Genomic DNA, 16,978 nt, shown 5'->3' on the forward strand with positions numbered 1-16,978 from the left:
GCAGTCCTGTGGGTTGGCCCATTCAGAGTCCTGGGGCAATCACAGCATCCCAGGATGGGTTGGGGCCCTACAGCCCCTGCCAAGGGCAGGGACACCTTCACTGTCCCAGGGGACTCCAGGCCCCACCCAAACCATTCCAAGAGAGCTATTCACGATCCCTTGTGCAAGGTGGATGTTCAGTTATTTTCCCAATGTTGGTCCAATCTCTAGGATTCTTTAATAAGCTTGGAAAAACAAATGTCGTCCTTTTCAGTCTTTTGAAACTCTTACCCTACAGATACCGTGGGTTTTATGAGTGGTTTTGGTTATGATGGAGGAAATTCAGTCAGAGTGTGAGTGACTCCTTGGATTAGTGCTCCAAGCCCGAGTTGGATGGACATTTCAGCTGGAATGCTGTCCCCTTGCTGCTGCTCCATCCTTCCTCACTTCCCTGCCCTCCCTCCCTGCTCAGACATTCCTGCAGCAATGTTGGAAGCCGGTTTGGGGGGATGATCCAGCTGGTTATTTTTTCCTGCTAATACTGAATGGCAAAGGAAACCCATTTTTTCCCAGCAGTGCAGGTTTAGTACCCAGCAAGCCATGGCCTCAGATCAGGAGTGTGTCCTGCTGGTTTGGGATTCCCAGAGCAGGTTGAGCTTTGATGTTCCTTTGTCCAGGTAAAACTCTGAAGGGTGGGTCTGAGAGTTCCCAGGGATTGTTTTCCTTTCAGGAGGTTTTATGATGGATGGATGAAGCCTGCCTCATAAATAGAGGTTAAGTGGTGCCATGCAGGGAGAACAGCCTTGGTCTGGGAAGGATGTTTTACCCAATTCTGAGGAATTGGGTGAAGGGGGAGGAATTTCCCCATGGAAAGGGGCTCAGGCCTTGGCAGGGGCTGCCCAGGGAGCTCTGGAGTGCCCGTCCCTGGAGGTGTCCCAGGAATTCCTGGAGGTGGCACTCAGGGCTCTGGGCTGGGCACAAGGAGGGGATCAGGCACAGCTGGCACTGGATGCTCTTTTCCAACCTCAGCCATTCTGAGCTCCTTCTGTAGAGTCTTTATTCATTTTAACTGCAAAACTTCTTAAGCTTTGTGTCTGTAATGCCCTGAAAGCTTGAGGAAATGAAAATGCATTTATTTGATGTCCTGTTTGAGGGCTCTGCTTCACTGAGGCCTCAGTTCTGGGTCCGTTGCGTGGAGGAGCATTGGAATATTCTGGTAGGAGCTGCAGTGTGTGACAGGCTGGGCTGTTCTGGTGAGGGACAGCCAGAGACTCACCTTGGAGCTTTGAACTGGGATGAAGGAGCAGGAAAGGAGCTCAGCTCTCGTTTCACTGGCTCACTGGAGGCCGTGTGTTGATCAAATAGGCGTCTGTGGAACGGGCAGCCCTTGATCTCGCCGTGGGGTGCAGCAGGAAATCTCTGTTTGCAAATGCTGGCCCTCAGTCTGAGCACAAAGAGGTGTCTTCTGTAACGCCACTTTAGTCTGTGTGGGCAGCAGAGATGAAAACATGCAAGGCCCACGGAAGGACAGATGGGATTTCAGTGAAACGCTGCTCGTGCACCCCAGCACGAACCAGCACCCTGCTCGCAGATCCCAGGCTGGTCACGAGCAGGCATTTCTGTGGGGCTGAGCTGCGGTGAGCCGGCAGAAAATGTCACTTGTTGCTTGGAGCAGACAGAGTAACCAGCCCTGAGCAGCATCAAAGGGATGCAGGCGGGCCGAGAGGGAGGAGCCTGGAGTCCTACGAGGGATGGAAATCAAGCTTCGAGCACCCCAGGACTTTGTTTTGCTGCTTTAACATTCAAATGCAGTTGCAAATCTCACACTCAAAGTTAATATTTAATGGGAAGCCCCGAGTCCCCCTGGGGTTCCTTGGGACTGGTGTTGCTTCCATGGGGTCAGCACAGAGGAGCAGCTGCAAATACCAATCCTGCTGAATTATTGCTGAAATACTGATCACAGACTGGGAGATTGCTCTGCCCTCAGAGCTGATGGGAGCCCAGGAGCCCACAGAGGTGAATTTTAGGGATGTATTGAGCTCTGTGTGCGCCAACTGAGCTGGTAAAAAAGGCCTTTTTTGTGCTGTTCTGTTCCCAGAGCATTTGGGATCCTTTTCTGCAGCCTTTTCCTGCAGCTTTTGAAGTGCTGCGGTTTTGGTTTCTTCGTGTCTGGGTGTGGAGCAGTTAATTAAAAAAGTAACATTTAAATCGAGAAGCTGTGCAAATTCTGTCTTTAGCATGGGGTAGGGCAGCAATTAGGAGGCTGCTTAACGAGATACTGGGTGAGGATAAGGTTGATGATCAAAACAAAGTACTCCTGATATCATCTCTGTCTTTGGGAGCTTCAGAGGCCGGGAAGGATTAGAAGGAGCTCTTTATTTCGGGTGCACATTTGTCCAACACAGAGGCCTTCAAGGGTTTATTGCCAGGGGCAGTTTTTTGTTAAAGAAAAAGCCCAGCACAGCCCCTTTCCATGCAGAGCAGCATCGCACTGTGCCTCTGGTTTCCTGCTGGTGGCCAGGGACCCTCGGGTGGTGCTGAGCTGGGTGGGAGCTTGCAGAGGCATGGGGACAGGCTGGATCCATGGCTGGGCACGGCAGGGTGAGGGCCAGCCAGGCCAGGTGCCAGGTGCTGCTGCCCTGGGCTCAGCTCCAGGCTGGGACAGGGGGCTGGAAAGCTGGGAACGGCCCTGGGGGTGCTGTGCCAGCAGCTGCACACGAGCCCAGGGGGCAGGAGGGCGATGGGCACGGCCCCAGGGTGGGCACGGCCCAGGGCAGGGACTGTCCCTGTGCTGGCCCTGCCCAGGGACCCCCTGGGATCCTGGGGCAGCTCAGGAGAGCCCTGGAGGGGCTGCAGTGCCCAGGGAGTGGGGCTGGGAAGGGAATGGAGCCCCAGCAGGGCTGGGGGAGCTGGGCAGGGGCTGAGCCTGGAGCAGAGGAGGCTCAGGGGCCCTGGTGGCTCTGCACAAGTCCCTGCCAGGAGGGCACAGCCAGGGAACAGGGACAGGAGCAGAGGGAGCGGCCTCAGGCTGGGCATGGGCAGCTCAGGGGGGATTCTGGGACAAGGGCTGGGCAGCCCTGGCACAGCTGCCCACGGGGGTTTGGAATCCCCATCCCTGGGCTGGATGGCTTTGCAGGGTTTTTCCAACCTAAATGGTGCCAGGATTTTGTAATGCAAATGCAGAGATCTCTTTAATTTGTCAGATATTAAGGAATAGTGAAGAAATTCATCTTTGTAGCTCACAAGGGGAAAACAAAAGGAGATTCTTGGCAAACTGGTGAAATATTTTGGTTGAAATTTTATCTGTGAATTTTAAGTGTATCCCGGTGGTTTTCACTAAGCAGCTTGGGCCGGGGAACGTCTCAGGGAGCTGAAGTGCCTCTTTTGGGGGTGTGTGGCAATGATGAACCCCCAGTGAGTTGGGATCGCTGCCTCCAGGCCTCTGGTGTGTCCTGCTTTGCCTTTAGTCAGGGATTCCAAAAAGAATTGAGCAAATGAGAGAGGCCGGGAGGAAAGAGAAGGGTGCTGAATGAGAACAGGGTTATGTAAAATCCTGATGTCAAAGGAGCTGTTTTAATTTTGTGCTGCCACTTGGGAGGGTGTCCCAGAGCTGCAGAGCTGCCCCTGGGGGAGAACCTTGCACAGGTCCTGTCCTTGGCTGTTCCTCCTGGCTGGCATGGGATGGGCTCTGGCACGGTGTAATTGAGAACAGAGGGGCTGAGTTCATGGAATTGTGGAACCCCAGACTGCTGTGGTGGGCAGGGACCCCAAAGCCCCTGCAGTGCCACCCCTGCCATGGCAGGGACACCTCCCGCTGTCCCAGTGTGTGCCCAGCCCCAGCCAGCCTGGCCTTGAGCTCCAGGGTTTGTGTAGGAAGCATTTCCTTTCCTCCTTTGGAGTTCCTCACCATCCTTGGTGCCTCCACCATTCCTCTGAAGAGAAATCCGCAAAGGGCTTGGATTCAGTCTTTGCTGTGTTAAAGATGAATGTGGGAATTATTCCATCTTGGAAGCAGAGACAGACTGTGTTGCTCAGGAGTCTGAGGTGGGAGCCTAAGGAGTTGAGAGAGCTCTGAAATCACTGAGTAGCTCATGATTCTCTTCCCCTGGCAGACTGAATCCCAGAACCCCAGAAATACTGAGGCTGGAAAAGCCCTTTGGGATCCCTGAGTCCCAGCTGTGCCCAGTGCCCACCTTGTCCCCAGCCCAGAGCACTGAGTGCCACCTCCAGGAGTTCCTTGGGCACCTCCAGGGATGGGCACTCCAGAGCTCCCTGGGCAGCCCCTGCCAAGGCCTGACCCCTTTCCATGGGAAATTCCTGCTGAATTCCTGCGGGATGGTGACTTCTTGTCTCCCTTGTGCAGCACTCACAGGAGGAGGACTCTGGGATGTGCCAGCAGCCCCCATCAGGGCTGACCTGAGACATTTACAGGGTGCTCTGAATTCTGGATGGTGTTTGCTTCTCTCTCAAGGAAATTTGGGTCCTTTTTAGGGAAGTGAAATTGTGCAGTCGAGAAATGTTGATAACCCAAATGATCCAATTTCTTGGGGATAAAAATACCGGCGAGTGTAAATTGTTGTGAGGTGGCAGTGGGGTGTGATGTATGAGCCTGGCACCGCTCCTCGCCTGCTTTCCTGGGAGTGCCTGACAGCTCTGGGCATGGAGCAGGGCTGCCTTCCAGCTGGGCAGGGAGGCAGAGCTGTGTGGCAGGAGGTGGGAGAGGGCTGCAGTGCCCCTGTCCCTGCGCTGGGAGTCACCTGGGCACCCTCCATCTCCTGCAGGTGATGCTCTGCAGGCTCCAGCTCCTTCCCAGGGAGCCCTGGGCAGGGATAACCATAACAATAATAACAGCAACAGTGCCTCTGCTTGCAGGTGTGGGCAGTTCATTGCCATCAGGAACTGCACCGGGAAGTCCTGGGCTGTGTTTCCTCATCCAGGGCTGCCTGACCTTGGGGAAGGACCTGCTGTGGTTGGGGTGACTCACTGGAAAACCACACGTCCATCCTGTGGTGTGCCCGGGATCACAGAATCAGGGAGTCTCCAGAGCAGGAGGGGACCCCCAGGGATCACAGATCCAGCTCCTGGCCCTGCACAGACACCCCAACAGTCCCAGCCTGTGCATCCCTGGCACGCTGTGCAAGCACTCCTGGAGCTCTGGGGCTGTGCCCGTTCCCTGGGGAGCCTGGGCAGTGCCAGCACCCTCTGGAATAGAGCCTGTCCTGATGTCCATGCTATCCCTGCCCTGGCACAGCTCCATGGAGATTTGAAAAGATTTAGAGCAGGCTCTGGCAGCACAAGGTGCTGGTTGTGTGCTGGATCAGCTCCTGTGGAAGATTCCCAGAGCTTGGCCAAGGGTTTAAAATAGTAACTGGTCTTGGTGGCTTCTCCAGTTACCAGGATCATTGCAGGGATCTCATGATTTGCATATCGTTTTCCAAATGTCCACATGCAGAGGAAAAGAAATTTGCTGTTGCTCTGACCCTGAGGTGATGAAGGAAGAGTTGAAATGATGTTTGCCAGGAGTGGATGTAGGGATGAGCTGGGGCTGGGAGCTGGCAGTGTTTGGGCAGAGAGGGGTGGGCTGGCTGCTCCTCCACGGGGATGGAATGGGAACTCCAGGAAACTGCCAGAGGGCAGCCATGGGTGGCATCTTGGCAATGAGCAATTCCTGCCTGGGCTGGCATTGCCAGAGCAGCTGGGGCTGCCCCTGATCCCTGCAGTGCCCAAGGCCAGGCTGGAGCAGCCTGGGATGGTGGGCTTGGAATGGGATGGGCTTGAAGGGCCCTTCCCACCCAAACCATTCTGGCATTTGGGACACTCAGAATCCATCCCCAGGGGTTTTTATGGAAGTTGGGGATGGCAAAGGGAAGGGAGACCCTTCCTGGAGTGCTGAGATTGCCAGTGAAGCCCCCAGAGCCCAAAATCCCTTCCTGGAGAGGAGTCGGGGTGGGGATGGATCCAATGCCAGGCTGGGAGAGCTGGGAATGGAGGGAATTCCCTGGAGAGGGAGCCTGGGCTGGGATTTTGGGAAGGGATTCCCAGAGCAGCTGGGGCTGCCCCTGATCCCTGCAGTGCCCAGGGCCAGGCTGGGCACTGGGGCTGGAGCAGCCTGGCACAGTGGGAGGTGTCCCTGCCATGGGCACCCCCTTGTCCTGTCCCCGCAGGCCTTGTCCCCTCTCCCTCTCCTGGAGCCCCTTTAGGCTGTGGAAGGTTCTGTCTGTCCAGGTGAGCACCCCCAGCTCTCCCAGCCTGGCTCAGCCCTGCAGCAGCTCCTGCTCTCTGGACTCTGGCCAGCAGTTTGTCTCAGCTGTTGTTTATTTACTGTTAGAACCAGTGCCTCTGGGAATATTTCAATTCCTGTATTGGGGCTGAGGTTCAGAAGAGTTGATGGAAGGATCTGTATGTATGTGTTTGTTTGTTTATTTATTTATTTATTTGCTGGAAATGAGGAGGCAGCACAGAGCAGAGCCCATCCCAGTGACCCCATGGCTGTGTGCAGTCAGGCATGGGCTGCAGGAGTAGGTGGGTTAGAACTGACCAGGACTGTGTGGAGTGACCATCCTGGTCAGTTGGTGTTTGTGGTCACTTGGCCGTTCCGGCTGAGCATTGGGGCGGTGCCTGGGTGGTTTTACAGCTCTTCTACCCTTTAATGCCTGAATTCCTGGCAGAGACAAGGAGGGTTAGGGAAGAGCTGAAGACATCATAACCCCCAAGTTCAGAAAATCAATGCAGGTGTTGATGGTATAAAACTCCAAAAATGGGAAAACCTCTGGACCATTTTTCCCAGTCTTTGCATCACTCACATCTGCAGGAGAGAAGCTGGTAAATCCAACTGTTTTAGGCTGGGATTATTTTTTCCTTTGAGTGTATTCAGCCATGGAAGGGCCTGCCCAGGGAGGTTTGGGGTGCCCATCCCTGGAGGTGTCCAGGGAATTCCTGGAGGTGGCACTCAGGGCTCTGGGCTGGGGACAAGGAGGGGATTTGGCACAGTTTGGACTGGATGGGCTGGGAGAGCTTTCTCAGCCTCAGCCATCCTGGGATTTTGTTGGGGCCGCTCTTAAAGCAGGTGGGAAGAGGCTGAATAAATCCCAAAATTCGTGTGAGTGGACATTGATTAGGGAATAGTTTGTGGTTGTTCTGTTCTGTCAGCAGTGCAGGCACCCTGGGAAATGCTGCTTTTCCTTAGTTCCAACAGCTCAAACTCTTCCTTTATCAGTGAAATCTTGAGGGAAGTTCTAACTTATATAAAAGATTGAATTTAGCTCATCTGGGCTGATAGTTCTGATCAACCATGATAAAGTAACTGAGGCAGTGGGAAGACTTTAAATTTTGTTAAAAATAGCTGGATTTTATATGTGTCTGTCCTTTTCCAAATGCTCCCATCCCACTGCGGCCTCCTGGGATGTGCCATGGGATGAATGGGAAGGGCAGGAATTCCGTTCCTCTTGTGAGGCTCATGTTTAAGGATTACATGGACCTTTTGATTGTTTTTTATTGAGGAATTCCTGATTGTCCTCATCCTTTTCCAGTTCCTTTTGCAGGCAAAGAACCTTTTCCTTGTAGTTGGCTCAGAGCAATGGTGGGTATGGATTTCCTCAGGGAAGGGGCACTGCAGCCCTTGTACATCCCTTCTGCCTGGTTATTTGGCACTGCAGCCCCTGTGCATCCCTTCTGCCTGGGTAATGGGCACTGCAGCCTCTGTGCATCCCTTCTGCCTGGGTAATGGGCACTGCAGCCCCTGTGCATCCCTTCTGCCCAGGGAGGGGGCACTGCAGCCCCTGTGCATCCCTTCTGCCTGGTTAGTGGGCACTGCAGCCCCTGTGCATCCCTTCTGCCTGGTTATTGAGCACTGCAGCCCCTGTGCATCCCTTCTGCCCAGGGAGGGGGCACTGCAGCCCCTGTGCATCCCTTCTGCCTGGTTAGTGGGCACTGCAGCCCCTGTGCATCCCTTCTGCCTGGTTATTGAGCACTGCAGCCCCTGTGCATCCCTTCTGCCCAGGGAAGGGGCACTGCAGCCCCTGTGCATCCCTTCTGCCTGGGTAATAGGCACTGCAGCCCCTGTGCATCCCTTCTGCCTGGGTAATGGGCACTGCAGCCCCTGTGCATCCCTTCTGCCTGGTTAGTGGGCACTGCAGCCCCTGTGCCTTCTCGTGGCTCCCCTGGAGCAGCAGGCACAGAGCAGGAGGAGCAGGTGGGATCTCAGGTTGTTGCCCAGAGGGTGCTGGGCACTGAGCAGGGCATGGTGCTGGCCCCGAGGCTGCCAGAGCTCCAGGAGCATTTGGACAGGGCTCCCAGGGAAGGGATCTGAGGGGTGTGTGCAGGTGATCCCTGTGGATCCCCTCCAGCTCAGGAGATTCCATGAGTCCAAGGACAGTTCTGTGCTTCCATCCCTGTGCTGGGTGCTGAATTCCCGGCTCCCTTAAGCAGAGGGGCACAGGGAGGGATCCAGGCTCTGCCAGAGCCCATCCCTGTCCCTGCTGGTTGGACTCAGGGATCCTGGTGCAGGCTCTGGGGTGGGCTCTGGGCCCTGTGTGCAGCAGGGATGTGTTACACACACAGCCCCTGGCACACGTTCTCACAGGCACAGCCACAGAACAGCCACAGAACAGCGGGTCTGCTCCTCCTGGGCTCTGCAGATCCTCCAGCAGGGCTGCTCCAGGTGGAACTTCCCTGAGGAGAGCTTGGGAGGGGAGCTGGGATGTACTGAACAGTTGTTCATGACTTGCTAATGTGTAAATGCTTTTCCAAAGGCACTGGAGAGGTTTTCAGTGGATTTTAGTCTGCTCAGTAATGAGCTTTCCTTACTTGCCTGAGTGGATTCCATGGAAAGTGGATTCCATTCCATATTCCTGTGGAATTTCTTGGAGCCATCTGTCCTAAGGCATGGAAGGTGTGGCCAGGGTGGGGAAGGTGGGCTCTGTTCATTGGATATTGTCATACAGATGTGTGGAAAAGCTGTAACACGCTCTGATTTCATTCATGTGCTTGGAGCTGAACTGTGAAACACCCTGAAAGCTATGGCCCCTGGATCCCTGGCAGTGTCCCAGGCCAGGCTGGACACTGGGGCTGGGGACACCCTGGGACAGTGGGAGGTGTCCCTGCCATGGCAGGGCTGGCACTGGGTGTGCTTCAAGGTCCTTCCCACCAAACCATTCCCCTGATTTATGCAAAATGTATTTCACTCTTGATGGATATTTTTAATTTGTTCATATTATTTGGGCCATGTCTTTCCAGTGCCAGCCACAGCTCTTTGTGTATGTTTGGGATATTTGGGACCAGCTGCTGTCTCATGGGAGGAGCTGCAGGTCAGCAGCCTCTTGCACTCCTTTGGGGTTTGCTCCCGCCAGACTTGGGCTGAGTTCTGTGGGCGTTTGGCCAATGTCCCTCCCGAGGGGACACGGCTCCGTTTGTGCTGCCCTGTGGGTGCTGGCACCTCGGCAGGGTTTGGGTGCCGTGGGAATGAGGCTGGATGGAGGGAATTGTGATCATCAGCGGCACTGCCAGCAGCTGCTGCTGCCACCAGGCGTGTCCCTTGGCCAGCAGATAGATGTGTCCTGGTGACACAGCAGTGACACGGGGTGGTGGCACACCCAGGGAATCCTGGCTGAGGTGACACAGCAGTTACATGAGGTGGTGGCAGGAGTGCTGGTTGTGGTGACACAGCAGTGACACAGGGTGGTGACAGGAGTGCTGGCCATTGGGCACAGTTGGGACTGGATGGGCTGGGAGGGCTTTTCCAAATCTGGGGAAAAGGGTGACAAAGCTTAGAAATAAAACCCTGTACAGTTTTTGTTGTGATCAATGCCCTTGGTGTGGGTGAATGTTGTACCTGCAGTTAAGTAACCACTTACTGGATGATGAGGAAATACATGTATATTCACATTACATTTAATTTCCATTGATGTGGGGACCTGCTGCTGGTTGGTCCCTGTCTGGGTGTGTCCCACAGCACACCAGGAATTCCTGGATTTCAGGAGATTGGTTAAAGCCCAGCTCTGGAGTTGTGGGGGAGCTCATGGGCTGAGCCAGGCTGGGCTCTTCCCCTGAGATCCCCTTGCACTCTCTGTGGTTGTTCTGAGCCTCATCCAGCCTGGCCTTGGACACTGCAGGGCTGGGCAGTTCATGTTTGCCCAGGGCTGCAGAGGAGGGGAACTGGGATAACTGGGAGGATCCTGAGTGCCCTGGTTGGTGATTCCTTGGCAGGGACTGTCAGTCCCTGTGATCCTCCTTTGAGCTGAATGGTTCTGTGAAAGTTCATTTAGGGAAAACAATAAAAGCCTTTGGCCCTCAGGTGCCTTTGCTTATTAGTAACTTTTAAAAATGTTTTCCAGGATTGGAATCTTGCAAAGGAATTCACACTGGATGACAACCATTTCCTGAAGCTGGGTCTATTCCAGGAACTGTAACCCAAATGTTTCTCTGTCCGTGGAGGAGATTTCACATTTGAAGAAACTTCTACCGAAGGTGGGAACATCTCCCTGTCCTTTTGTCTTGGAATGGTTTGGGTGGGCAGGGACCCCAGAGCCCCTGCAGTGCCACCCCTGCCATGGCAGGGACACCTCCCACTGTGCCAGGCTGCTCCAGCCCCAGTGCCCAGCCTGGCCTTGGGCACTGCAGGGATCAGGGGCAGCCCCAGCTGCTCTGGCAATGCCAGCCCAGGCAGGAATTGCTCATTGCCAAGATGCCACCCATGGCTGCCCTCTGGCAGTGGGAGCCATTCCCTGGGTGCTGTCCCTGCAGGCCTTGTCCCCAGTCCCCCTGCAGGCCCTGCCAGGGGCTCTCAGCTCTCCCTGGATCCTTCTCCTCTCCAGGCTGGGCACCCCCAGCTCTCCCAGCCTGGCTCCACAGGAGCTGAGGGGCTCCAGCCCTGCAGCAGCTCCAGGTCCCTCTGCTGTTGGCCCCAGGGCCGCTTTGCAGGTGGGGTCTCACCTGAGCAAAGGGGTAGAATCCCCCTCCCCTGTGGGATCAGCCCAGCACTGGGGGATTTCTGGCCAGGGCCTGTGAAGTTCCTCATTAAGGGACCAGTTAGTTCCAAGTAATGAGGATGAGCTCTGTGATGCTGCTGTGATGCTGGGTGCTCCTGGGATTGATGCTGGTATTTAATGCCTTGAGTCATCTGAGAGGGAATTGTGGTGTCCCAGGAGTATTCTGGGATGGAGTCTGAGGGGCTCAGTCCCTGTGTCCCTGTGCCATCCTGGAGCCTGGGCTGCCTTTTTCCCCATGGAAAGGGGTCAGGCCTTGGCAGGGGCTGCCCAGGGAGCTTTGGGGTGCCCATCTCTGGAGGTGCCCAAGGCATTCCTGGAGGTGGCACTCGGGGCTGTGGGCTGGGGACAAGGTGGGCACTGGGCACAGCTGGGGCTCCATGGGCTGGGAGGGCTTTTCCAGCCTCAGGGATCCCAGGATTCATGGTGTGCTGGCCAGGAGCCTCCCTAGAACCAGGTTCAGCTGGGAAAAAGTGTCCCTCAGAACCTGAGCTCAGGTCCATAATGGCTGGGGAGGGCATGGAGCTCCTCTTTGCCTGTTCCCCTGGGCACTGCTGTGGCTGTGGCAGGAAATGCCCTGTGGAGGTGCCACCCTGTGCCCTCATTGTGGGGCAGGAAAAGGGAACAGGCTGGGATCTGTCAGCAGAGTTCCCAGGGAGGAGTGGGAGCCATGGAGCAGAGCAGCTCAGGCACACAGCAGGAGCTGCCCTCTCTGCAGCAGCACCTCCATTGTGGATGCACTGCCCTGGCATTTCCTGGAGCTGTGGGAGCAGTGCATCCTTCCCAGAGCCAGCAGGGGAGTGGCTGACTCGGGCATTTTCCTCTTGGGAATTCCGTTGGGAAAAGCTCCCCTAATGCTCCAAAGGGAGAGATTTGATGTAAAACAAGTTCTCCCATGGAAATAGGGCATGAGTTAAAGATGCACAGACTGGAATGGTTAGGTGGGATATTGGGAAGGAATTCCTGCTGGGGGGGTGCTGAGGGCTGGGATGCAATTCCCAGAGAAGCTGTGGCTGCCCCTGGGTCCCTGGAAATGTCCAAGGCCAGGCTGGATGGGGCTTGGAGCTGCCTGGTCCTTGTGACAGCTTTGGTAGGCTCAGCCTAATTATTTTTGTGTCCCAAGCAGATGTTGATTCCCTGCTGTTCCTCCTGGGAGCAGGGATCCTTCTGGGATCACTCCCAAACCCACTGGTTTGGGATCTGCCTGTGCCTTTTCCTCTTCCTGATTTGTGCTGATTCATTTCTTCCCTTTCATCCCGCTGCTGAGTCACCAAAGGGAGGGAGTTTTGCTCTAAAGCTCTCTGGGAATTCCATGCCCAGCCCTTCAGTGGGAATTCAGCTGAGCCATTGATCAGCCTGGCCTCGTCCATCTGTGTTTTCCAGGAGGATTTTCCAGTGGTGGAACAGTTTGCTGGAAAAGCTGATTTGGGGGTTCATGTTCAGCAGGTTCAGTGAAGTGAGATTTTGTTCCCTGGAGCTGGGATAACTGTTACTGGATAACTGGAATTAAAGGTGGAGAGTTCTTGGGTGAATGTGTGATCCTAGTGTTCTCCAGACTGCTTCCCATACTGGAATTGGAGGGAATTCCCTATGTTTTGGGGTATTTCTTGCTGCTTTGTGTAGCAAAGCTTAAAATTATTTATTCTTATGGAGGAAATAGGGGAGATTTTGTATTAAAACTTGGCAAAAAAAAGAATAAGGTTTAAATTTCCATCAGGAATCTGTGTCTGTCCAGGCTAAAACCCACCCTGGATGGAAGTGGGAGCTGTTGAGCTGGGCCAGAGCTGCTGGAGTTGGGGTGGCTTTGGGAGTTTGTACTGGGTGTTACCGGGATGGCAGGAGGATCCCAAAACTCTTTCTGGGAATGTCCCTCCTTCAGCACTTCCATGTGCCCCCACCTAGTAAAAACATTCAGTGTTTTATTTTAGCAGGAATGATCTTAAATGGACCTAAAAAGTCCGTAAATCTTGGGAGTTTTGTCCTGATTTCCAGGAGACATTGCCTGGGGGGTTCCTGCCCCTCCCTGTTCACTTTTCCTGGCACTGGAGTGCACAGAGCATTTTGGAAAGGTTGGAAAATGCTGTGGATGTTTTCTCTGTGCCTGTGCTTGCTGGGGCGCAGGGGGGCCCTTGGTGACACAGATCTGGCTGGGAGAGATCACAGCAACCCAGGATCTGCTACTGCTGGGGCTGTGGGATCAGGGGGCTGGGAGAGTCACCCGAGGGTCACCCTGTCACCGGCACCGTGTCCCTGTGTCCCCTTGGAGTCACCTGACTGTGTCCCTGGGTCCCTTTGGAGTCACCCGAGGGTGACCCTGTCCCCAGCACCGTGTCCCTGTGTCCCTTTGGAGTCACCCGAGGGTGACCCTGTCACCGGCACCGTGTCCCTGTGTCCCTTTGGAGTCACCTGGGAGTGACCCTGTCCCCAGCACCGTGTCCCTGTGTCCCCTTGGAGTCACCCGAGGGTGACCCTGTCACCGGCACCGTGTCCCTGTGTCCCTTTGGAGTCACCTGAGGGTGACCCTGTCCCAGCACCGTGTCCCTGTGTCCCTTTGGAGTCACCTGACACTGACCCTGTCCCCAGCACCGTGTCCCTGTGTCCCTTTGGAGTCACCTGAGGGTGACCCTGTCCCCAGCACCGTGTCCCTGTGTCCCTTTGGAGTCACCTGAGGGTGACCCTGTCCCCAGCACCGTGTCCCTGTGTCCCTTTGGAGTCACCTGAGGGTGACCCTGTCACCGGCACCGTGTCCCTGTGTCCCCTTGGAGTCACCTGAGGGTGACCCTGTCCCCGGCACCGTGTCCCTGTGTCCCCTTGGAGTCACCTGAGGGTGACCCTGTCACCGGCACCGTGCCCCTGTGTCCCTTTGGAGTCACCTGACACTGACCCTGTCACCGGCACCGTGTCCCTGTGTCCCTTTGGAGTCACCTGAGGGTGACCCTGTCCCCAGCACCGTGTCCCTGTGTCCCTTTGGAGTCACCTGAGGGTGACCCTGTCCCAGCACCGTGTCCCTGTGTCCCTTTGGAGTCACCTGAGGGTGACCCTGTCCCCTGTACCACGCCCCCAGGCTGCTTCCCTGCTGTTCCCACTGCAGTCCCCAAAGGGAGCCTTGGTTTCCTGGAGCTGCCGCCAGCAGGAGCCTGGGTGATTGTCCATGAAAAATAAATAATTAAAGGGCAAATTCCTCATTGGAATTCCCAGGCAGGAGCTCCTCGGGCTCAGAATATTCTGTGTAAAACATTGATTTTGTCCTTTATGCAGATGAACAGCTTTGGGGCAGGTACTGTCCAGGACATGGCTTTGGGGAGGGGGGAAAATGAAACAAAATTAAATACAGTAAAATAAAATAACATATAACAAAATAAAATAAAATATGTGTCCTCCCCCTAGCCCCTGAGCAGATGGAGAAGGAGAAAAAGAACTGAACAGAGCAGAGGTGACAAAAGGGATCCTTTGTTTGGGGTTTTAAGCAGCAAGTGCATTACTTGTTGGAACTTTCTATAAACTCAGCAGGAATTCTGTTGGCAGGGAATTGAATATTCCCAGCCCTGAGGAGGCAGGGTTTGTTAGTCTTGGAATTCTGTGTTGGAACAGGGAGATTAAATATCTCCTGCATTGTCCCCAAATTGAAACACCCCAACACTGTTTTTTATCATGAATAGGAATTCATTTGTGGGCTGGAAACTGGTGCTGCTGTGCTGGGACAGGGGGACTTCAATCCAGGTGGGGCCCAAAGACACATTACAGAAATCACCTTCCCTGGTGCCTCAGGCTGGGGAGGGCAGGGCTGGATGGGATGTTGGGAATGAGGAATTGTTCCCTGGCACAGGGTGCCCACCCTGCATCCCTGGCAATGCCCAAGGCCAGGCTGGACATGGGGCTGGGCACACACTGGGACAGTGGGAGGGGTCCCTGCCATGGCAGGGGTGGCACTGGGTGGTCCCTCAGGCCCCTTCCCAGCCAGCCATGCCAGGATCCCCTGAGCCTCAGAGCCCCCCTGAGGATCTGTAATTGCTGCTGTTAATGAGCTGTCCCAGAGCCTGGTGCCCACAGGGGGTGCCCTGGGGCTCTCCTTGGCTGCAGCCCCACTGCTCCTTCCCACTCAGGCCTTGGGGGGACACTGGAATTTCCTGTGGGGCTGGGAGATGCTCCCTGGAGAACAGCTCAGCTCCAGCCCCACAGCAGGAACTGACACAGAGCTGCCCTCCTGCAGCCCTCGTGGGGGTTGCTGGTATTGGATATTCCAGAAATAAAATCAGCAGCTGGGAAGGGCTGTGGGTGTCCACCTGAACAAGGGAAAACATCTCTGCTTTGCTGGTGGCAAGAGTGACCTAAATTTAAGCACTGAGATGAGAGAAGCAGCAGATGCCGTGGAATCAGAGAGTTCTGGAATGGTTTGGGTGGGAAGGGACCCCAGAGCCCCTGCAGTGCCACCCCTGCCATGGCAGGGACACCTCCCACTGTGCCAGGCTGCTCCAGCCCCAGTGCCCAGCCTGGCCTTGGGCACTGCAGGGATCAGGGGCAGCCCCAGCTGCCCTGGCAATGCCAGCCCAGGCAGGAATTGCTCATTGCCAAGATGCCACCCATGGCTGCCCTCTGGCAGTGGGAGCCATTCCCTGGGTGCTGTCCCTGCAGGCCTTGTCCCCAGTCCCTCTGCAGCCATTACCACAAACAGCAGGCAGTGGCTGCCATTGCCAGGGACACAGGGGGCACATCCTGGGCAGTGCCAGCCCTGGCTGCCACGCTCTGCACATGCAGCCCCTGGGCTGAGCTGTGTCCCTGTGCCACATTCCCAGATGATCCAGCAGCACCATGTGATTCCACACCCAGGATCACAAGGCTGTTTTTAATCTAACCCACATCCCCATTTCCACACATAGAACTCTCTCCATCCATTCCTTTGGCTTTTTCCAGCATCCAAAAATGTCCCTGTGCCTGATCCTCTGCTGGTTACACTCTGCATACCCTCAGCTACAGGACAGCCTGGACACTGTCCTCCTAAAAACCCATTTACCCTCCAGGAATGACACTGAGAGGGCTCTGCCGTCCAGTCACCAGAGCAGGGCCTTGTAAAAAGCTGAAGATCCTAATCTTCCCATTAGATTTTAAACCTCCCAGTCCTTCATGGTGCAACTTCCACAGTGAGTCTTCAAGTGAAGCATTCACAGAAGCAGGACATGGATCAGGGGATAAACTGAGTTTCTTCTACACATCAGGATTTGCCCACCCGGAATCCTGGGGCAGCTCAGGAGAGCCCTGGAGGGGCTGCAGTGCCCAGGGAGTGGGGCTGGGAAGGGCCTGGAGCCCCAGCAGGGCTGGGGGAGCTGGGCAGGGGCTGAGCCTGGAGCAGAGGAGGCTCAGGGGCCCTGGTGGCTCTGCACAAGTCCCTGCCAGGAGGGCACAGCCAGGGAACAGGGACAGGAGCAGAGGGAGCGGCCTCAGGCTGGGCCAGGGCAGCTCAGGGTGGGCACAGCAGCAATTTCCCCATGGAAAGGGGTCAGGCCTTGGCAGGGGCTGCCCAGGGAGGTTTGGGGTGCCCATCCCTGGAGGTGGCCAAGGAATTCCTGGAGGTGGCACTCAGGGCTCTGGGCTGGGGACAGGTGGAGGTCAAGCACAGATTGGACTGGATGGGCTGGGAGGGCTTTTCCAACCCCAGGGATTTTGGGATTCTGGGATTTCAGCACTGAATTCTGGAGTTGGGAGCAGCCATCTGAATGTTCAACCTACGTGACACTGCAGTGACAGCACTGCTGGGCTCGGTGTGTTCCTCACAAACTGTTCTTTGGGTATTTTTAACCATCTCTGCTTGGTTATAAATTCACCGAGGGAGAATCTGGCACCAAAGGCCTTCAGTGAAGGAGGTTTGGGGGCTCAGTCAACCCAAAAGCAGAAATATTCCTTCCATTGGTGTGGAATCCACACAGAATTCTCACTTTCCAAACTGACACTCATTGTAATCCTGGCAAGGCCACAGCTTTCCTGAACTTTTTATACATCTCCAGGAAAAGCTGCCTGACCTC

The 16,978-nt window shown here is 55.3% G+C and overlaps 1 protein-coding gene across 2 annotated transcripts in view; it reads left to right on the plus strand.

Moving 5' to 3' along the window:
* Nucleotides 1-16,978, plus strand: part of PPP6R2 (protein phosphatase 6 regulatory subunit 2) — a 58,497-nt gene that overhangs the window by 9,912 nt on the left and 31,607 nt on the right. For both annotated transcript variants that reach the window (XM_074540294.1, XM_074540295.1), the window contains exon 2: nt 10,311-10,443. The gene's annotated coding sequence lies outside the window, so the exon portion shown is untranslated. The remainder of the gene's footprint in view (nt 1-10,310; nt 10,444-16,978) is intronic.

The sequence above is a fragment of the Zonotrichia albicollis genome, chromosome 4 (assembly GCF_047830755.1).
Source record: "Zonotrichia albicollis isolate bZonAlb1 chromosome 4, bZonAlb1.hap1, whole genome shotgun sequence".
Lineage (NCBI taxonomy): Eukaryota > Metazoa > Chordata > Aves > Passeriformes > Passerellidae > Zonotrichia > Zonotrichia albicollis.